This window comes from Nesoenas mayeri (assembly GCF_963082525.1).
Source record: "Nesoenas mayeri genome assembly, chromosome: 14".
NCBI classification, from domain to species: domain Eukaryota; kingdom Metazoa; phylum Chordata; class Aves; order Columbiformes; family Columbidae; genus Nesoenas; species Nesoenas mayeri.
The window spans coordinates 9,475,801-9,483,768 of record NC_137556.1 but is presented as its reverse complement, the minus strand read 5'-3'; positions in this window follow the sequence as shown (position 1 = coordinate 9,483,768).

The following is a 7,968-nucleotide window of genomic DNA, read 5'->3' as shown; positions in this document are numbered from 1 at the left end:
AGTACCACTGAAATAAAGAGGTCAGTTTGCCTGAACAAAAGGAACCAGATTTGGCCCAAGATATCTTGCTTTATAATGTGCTATGTCTCCTATAAAAATCCCCGTCTCCAGTTTCTCTCTGCTTTGGATATGCCGAAGTACTGGTACATGTTCAAACATCCTCTACGAGACCTATTCCCACACCTGCATCTCCTGTAAAAAGCAATAAACCTATGTGCTTGTGAGCTTCAGAAATGTGCATATACTTTGCTGGATAAAACAGTGCCTGCATGTTTCAAATACTTGACTGAAAGCTGCAGAAAATGCTGCTGCTTTTATTTTACGGAAAATAAGCTACGTGGACGTGGCTAGTTATAGAAGTGGTTTATCCAGGAACATATGTCTGTACATTGAACTTGCATAACGAAGGCAATCATTTTCCATTCAATCCTCCTAACACATATTGCAACATTCGTTCTCAGCAGTAGTGAAGAAATGCATCCAAACTGTTCCAGGTCTCCCTGGCCCTTTATCAAGGAGCCTTTAACAAGTGCTGTACTCTATATTACTAAATCATACCCTCTTTGAAATTATTGCTAACCTTGTCATGTTATCTACTCAGCTGTGACTAGAAAACCACTAAACTAAATTAAGCCATATATCCCCCTATGATTCCTTGAAGTGACAATGAACTCAATATATCTAATGTGTCTATATGGGGTTTGTGTTTGTATCTGTGTGTGTATGCAGATAGAAATGGTCCAGAATCATAGGCTTGCGTGAAGCTCTGCTGGTCATACAGCCCACCAACACAGACTGTGGTGAAGGAGATGTCTCTGTCTCGGTTTTCCAGCCATGAGGAAGCTGGAAGAAAAGGTGGAATTCAGACATGAAGGAGATGGTGAGGTATATAATCACCTGCAGCGCACAGTCTCAAGGACAAAGGAAAGCCTGAGAAAGTCTTTTGCTGCTGCTGGTGTGATGCCAGGCAGGAGAACGTGTTGAGTGGGATGTTCTGCTCTTGTACGTACCACGGTCCAGCCCTGTGGGGATCGGTGTGGAGGTGTCCAGTGAGTGAGGACTGGGGCAGGCAGAGCCTGTGCATGAGTCCCTGCTGCTGCTGGCATCATTTGCTTCCCTGCCTGCTCCTGCCCATCCTGCCTGCTGCCTCCAGAAATGCTCCTGCTGCTGGGGAGCCACTTCAGCTCATGAATCCAGTAGGAAGCTGGAACTGCAAAGTGGGTCCCACTGCGCTGGGGCAAAGGAGCAGCCTGGGAGCACAGTGCTGGGCTGATGGAGGCAGGAGAAGAGCTGGTGCGTGGGACAGGGAGGAGCATCCTTTTTGGAGCAAGTCAGCTGTAGTGTCAAAGGCTACCCTGCAGAAACTGGTCCAGGAAGGTGTAAGTGGATCTAATCCCCACTGACAGCTCAGGTCATTTAGTCCATCCCCCCGTTCCAGAGCTGGCTCAGTGCAAGCTCTCTCCTTGCAGCAGATGTCTGTCCAAGCTGTTACTGAAATCAAGAGGGGAGGCTGCTCAACTTCCTACCTTACAGCTATACAGACCCTCTCTGATGTCAGGTCTGTGGTTGCACATCCACACGGTGCTTGGATCTGCTTACAGAGCTGAGAGAAAAGTGATGGAGTGGGAAGAAGGTAGCTTGCTGTGTCCAAGCACTTGGTCTGATGTACAGTAGGAGAAGGCTGTTCCTCCTCAGTGGTGGCTGGCACAAACTGTGACTGGCTGTGTTGCGAACTGTCCCTCTCGTTTCATTGACGCTTGTTCTGACTTCATTAAGAAGAGAGACTTTTCTTTATCAGGACCTAGTTTTCCTAAAGTTTATCACTGCTCGCCTGGTCTTCAGTCCTACGCTTCCTTATGTATCTAGTTCATCTTGGTGCTTCAGGAGACCGTTGTCTGAAGAATGGAGCAAGCAGAAAAAAAACAAAACACCCAGCATTTGCACAACTTCGCAGAACTGGAATATCAGTGATGTGAAAATGCTATGTGAAATATTCACCAATATTTTATTATTATTTAAGACTCTCTCTTTTTCTTAGGTGCAGCATGTCTTCCCATTGATGAGGACGTGAATCAAACAAGGCATTGTAGCCTTGAGAAATACTCTGCTGTTCTCTGAACAGTTTCTTGACTTCTCAGCACTTCATAATTCTAAATATTTTTAATATGCTCCTAACTGCAAGAGTCCATAGGGTTTATATAAACCCTCAGGTTTACTTCAGATATATGGATAGTGTTAGAGAAGTTTCTATTCCCTAATAATACCGTGTTGGAAAATGTACAGTAGGGAACATGCTTGCACTTTTACACTCTAATGTCTCTTTGCTTTGTTAACACCATGTGAAATGTATTGAGAGATGATTGTGCAGAGGTCCTGTGGTCAGTAGGTAATGACCACCTTGTCACATTGGGTGTAGCACGTTGTTGTGATAGAGAGATGGAGAACAAAATGGCTCCTTAAATCTTGATGAAGAAATTATCATGCTGAGCTGCAGAAGGATGTTTTGAGGTTAGTCTTGAAGTCAGAGTTTTGTCATGCTTTCAGGGAGCTGAATTTCATTCGAAGACTGTAGGCTAACAGAAGCAGCGTTCTGGCTATGCATCTCTAGTTATGAGATGGTCGATTGACATAATGTAATGTAGTTTGTGTATCTTTTTGGCAGGGAACAGTTTCTTCTGCCTGTTCCATTTAACTGAAGTTAATGAGTATATATCTTTTTTTTGGAAGTTCCAATATATCATAATAAACTAAATGAATTCAGATTTCGAAGCTGAGCATCCCAAAATAACAGTCTGTTGTAATTTGGCTCAGGATGCTCAAACGTTTGCTGTCTTCCTGCATTACAGAATGGCCAACAGCCAACCTCAGCAGATTACTGCACTGACACTGGGCGTCTATCAGACCTTTAAATCAGTTGAGGCAGGCCAGAAAAAACTTACTTTTATCCATTTTAAGGTCTGTAGACTCTGCTTGTCAAGTGGTTTGCTCTCCACTGATCACACAGACTTTTCCATGGCTTATGCAGCTATGCATAGAAATGAATACTCCCCAGAAAGATATGTCAGACTAAGCTTTCTTAGGGTTTTTCTATTTCATTGCTGGCTTGCTGAAAACAAGAAGATAAATTGCAGCATAAGGAATAAAATGAGAACATGTGAGAGCTAGAAATGCCTTGTGGGAGCTGTTTTCTATCTCTTTTTTCTTTTTTGTATATGGCTGATATGACTAAGTGACACTGAATTATTCTGTGAAAGTTGAATTGCTACTTTTTGTGACTTCCTGCTCTACAATTTTACTGTATCATATATCTGCAATAGGGCAGGGGAAAGGAGGGGAAAATGGAAAACAGATGAGGGATATCAGCTTGGCCCCATAACACTACTCATGATCTTCAGTGGGTTTATGAGTGTCAGCATACAAGAGAGAAACAGCAACGGAGAGGCATTCTTAAAAAGATTTATCTCAAAGTATCTAATGTGGGAAGATAATTACAAGCTTATACGATGAGGTAAGAGAATTGTTTTGTTTATACTAAGAAGATAAAGCACATATTTCTTCCATCACGATGATATATTAAGAGGAAGCAGAATATTGTGTGTTAATTGCCTTTTTGGCTGGTGCTCCCCGAGGCCCCGAAGAACAGAATGACAAGGTGCCTTTTAAAGCTCACGAGCTCGCTCAGGGCAGCCACCCTGCTTAGCTGCTTGCATCGCTCAGAGTAGATTCATTTCACGAGACCTAACAAGACATTCAGCAATAACTTCCCCCTTAATCAGAAAGGAAGGAGAAAACAAGCAGTAACTGCACCCGATTTCCTCCAAGCAGCTTTTTGGAGGATGTGACAGAATTGGGCTAGTCTGGCCCTCACCATGGAGCATCGCAGCTCCTCCCAGGCAAACGTGCATTCTGTGGACTGCTGGGTACCCAAATTGTCCATAGCTTGTGATGAAGACCCCGTATGGATGCTGCAGGCTGAGGAACTGGCAAAGTTTCGTGCCTTTTGACAGGGGTAAGTTAGCCATGCCACCGCAGCAGCGAGCAGAAGGCTTTCACCTTCTCAGGCTCTAATGAAGCACTGGTTCCTCACACTAAATTTGATAGCCAGAGCATGGTTCATTTTTGTTCCTTTCTGCTCTTGCTCACTCTTCCTACTCCAAATACAGTCCTGATTTTTATTTTATTCTGAATTTCCACTGTATGTCATATCTCTGAAGAGGTGCACAGGCTCTTCTGAGGTTTCAAAGACAGCTCATGCTGCCTGCTGCTATTCCGATTGCTGGCCTAGATGTTACTATACATAATAATAAAGCTGTATACATACAGAGGGTCTTTTGGACACAGTTTTGGGTGGAGCTGGAACATAAATTCCATTAATGTCCTGCTGTGTGCAGTGGAGGCAAGTGGGATTAGTGTTCTTCCTTTTCAGCGGGCTCTGGACACATCAAATGGAGCTGTCTACAAAGGAAAACCAAGAGGATTATGTGATCTTTATCGGGATATTTTTGCAAGACTGAGGTGTGAAAGTAAGAGCGTGGTGTGAAGGAGCATCTGCTACATTATTACCACACAGGACATGGAAAGAAGACCCAAAAGGCAAGTGTGGGAGCATTTGGGGTGAAGAAGTTGCTCAAAAAAGACCTAAAAAGACCCAGAAGGGAAATATTTTCCCTTGATATCAGTATTGATAGTGAAAACAGATAAAAAAGTGGGAGTGTGGGGTTGGATGAGATGGAATTTATTTTATACTGATACATTAACAGGCTCATGGTTAAGGTCATTTCCTATCAATTAACCCAATTCTCCACCAACCCAAGCCAGGCATGAACTGCTGGCTGTCAGCACCACTGTCACCGGGATATATTTTCCTGTGATATTCTGATTCCATCTGTCTGGATCATTTTTTGTTTGCTTCAGACCCTGTTGCACCTGAGCCACACAGATCCTGCCATGTCCTGTGCGGGGCTGTGCCTCTGAGAGTAAAATGAATGCAGAATCATCTGTTTATTCTATATAAATTCTGCTGTATTTAAAACACAAGCACAACAAAACGCTTGGAGATATTTCCAGTGCTTTTGCTCAGAGTCTTGGAAAATGAGAGCAAAGGCTACTCTGGGAAAAAAAAAATCCAACCTGAAAGCACCACTAACAATGGAGATCCAGCCTGTTGCATGGATATGGGGTTTAACAAATGCCACTATAGCTTTTGATTATGGGAATAATTGCTTATAATATTCTGAGGACAGTAGAAATGTAATTCTATCCTGTTGGTCATTTCTCCTAAAACTATTACTAGAGAGGTGTAAAGGTGCTTTTTCTGTACAAGCTCTCCTTCTGGCCTTTCTGTGCAGCTTACAGAATAAAGTAAAAAATATTTATGGTACTAAAGATTCGGTAATTTCAGCCTTCAGATTTGTTTATACAAGGAAAGCTTTTTAAATAATAGATGTTTATTATTGCTGAAGATTTCTTCATTTTGGCTCAGAATACATCTTGCAATTTCTCCCTTTTGGTGGAGCAGCTGTTATTTCTGCCTATTGCTTACTCTGAAATGTGTATAGAAGTGTCTACTTGTGTAAGTGCAATTTTCTACGTGATTGATTTTAAAGTATTTGTATGAGTGTGCAGAAAGTCCACTGCACATGGATTTCATTTCAAACTAAACATCCGCCCGAAAGCAGAGGTTAAAACAAGTGCAAACCAAAGTAATGGTCATTCACAAATAGAATATTTGAATTTTTCTTTGCAACAATTGAACCACTCTCAAATAGCTTCACAGAAGCTAATTGAAGGCTTAGTACTGAGGGTCCTGCTGGAGAGGAATAATGAATAAGGATGCACTGGAGAAGAACAAGGAGGCAGTAGGACCAGGGGGGAGGGATGAGGAGGAATGAAACCAGCAGTGATAAATAAAAACCATGAATTTGCCTGTGGGGTTTGTGAGAGATGCTTTTCCATGAGAGCTCTCCACTGCCCAAATGGCAAATGCGACGGCTCTGCCCACCCACTTGCACACAGAGTATTCTCCAGTCCTGCCCTTGCCTTGCTCTGTGTATCTCCACACAACCAACCCAGACTTTTTGAGGCAGGAGAAGCAGCGTGTTGCTCAAGATACGTGCTGGCGCTGGGCACAGGAAGGTGATGGGCCTACCCCATCCCTTCCCGCTCTCAGCCCTGACCCCTCTCAGATGCTTGTCCCTGCTCACCCAGTGTTTGCTTAGTCTTCAGGAAAAACCTTCCCCGGGAAAAATCATTGTCAAATTCTTTTTCAGCATTTGCGGTTCAAAAAAATTCTGTTGACTATGATGCAGGGTTTGATGTCTTGAGGACATCAACCCTTGTTTTGGAAGGTCACAACATGAACATGGTGATCCTGATGAGCTCATCCTAGGACAGGCAGCCCTGTGCTCCTGGGGAAGATGCTCTTCTGAGGGTCTGGGGCTCCTGCTCCTTGGAAGTATCCAGGAGAGAGGCTCACGGGTCTGTAAACCAGCTGTGCGAATGAGAGGGACCTTGCAACTCCTGAAACACCAGTCTGGGAAGTCAAAGCAGAAGCCCAAATCCAGGTGCCTGGCTCTGCCACCACATGGGAGCTTCACTGTTGCAGAGAAATAGCAACCGACTGCCGTTGCCAGAGGACTCAGCAGTTGGCAATGCCTTTGCTGTGATCTCCCTCCTCTTTTCATTTCACTTTTTTGGAACTTTAAGCCTTTCCCTGGCAATAAATTACCATGGCTGGTGGAGGAGGAGTAAATTTTAAGGCGCGTTCTCTTCTGGGGCCAAAGGTTCTAACTCTGACCTGGAAAAATGCACATCCATCAGATCAGGTTTCACAGCCCTAAATCTTTCCCCAGAGCCAGGGAACCAAGTCACCCCTTTTTGGGGAGAGTGTAGATCACTCCTCCCTTTTAAACAGAGTGCTGGAGGCACTCATAAAGTAACTCCATTTTATAGAGCTGCAGCTGAGAGAGGCTTGTGTCAGGTGGTACCTAAGAGGGTTCAAAACCTCCCCTTTTTCTCAGTAAGACCTGAAACCTCCATTTCTTGTCTTTTAGGCTGTAGTCATGAGCTTTTGCAGGTAAGACTTCACAGTTTACCTACTTAGATGGAGACAGCAGTGAGGCACTCCCTGGGGAGAAGAAACACAACTGAGGAATGGTTTTGTGGATTTTATCCAAGAAGCATTAATGCTGTTTATTCTGATCAGATTTATTTACTGTGGGGAAAAAAAAATCTTTGCAAATACAAAGTGTTTGTTATTGCTGAAGACGACTTCTGTTTGGCTCAGTGGCTCCTCGCTGGATATATCACAATTCCCATCCTTTGTTGAGCAGCTGCTCCTCATGGCCACTGCTCAGTCTGCAAAGCCACCTGAGGGCTTTGCAGAAGTCTGTCTATGAGGTCAAGTTGCCACAAGGCACCCCTTCTGCTTCTTAGAAGGATTTAGGCACCTCAGTTGTTTGTAATTTGTCCACTATGTCGCCTCTTTAGGACTTCTGCACAGCCTCTTTCCTGGGAATCCTGCGGTGATTAGCACAGTGACAGTCTCATGTGAGGGTCTGACTTCTCTGCTGCCATTACCTTTACAAACACCGAACACCACGCTGCCCTTGGCTGGAGTGGAGGTTTCCCATGCAAGCTGTTAGGACAGCTGCGATGCCAGAGCTGGCTTCAGAGCCAGGCTGGCTTGTGGGGACTTGTCCCACCAGCCACAGTGGGCCCGCAGCTTTGTGTCTGTCACCCTTCAGAGCAATGGGGTGGCATGTGGCTCACTACGAAACTCACCCCTGGGCTTCACCCCAGAGCTGTACACAACACCAGCAACCTGGCAAGGGGACACACTGGTGGCAGCCTTATTGCTCTGTGTTGGTCTAAAAAAAACCAGAAACCTCTCACTATGTGTGACTCCTGACACAGGAGGCCCCCGGGGAGCCGGGGTGACACCAGCACGCACTGAGAGGGTGCTGAGCA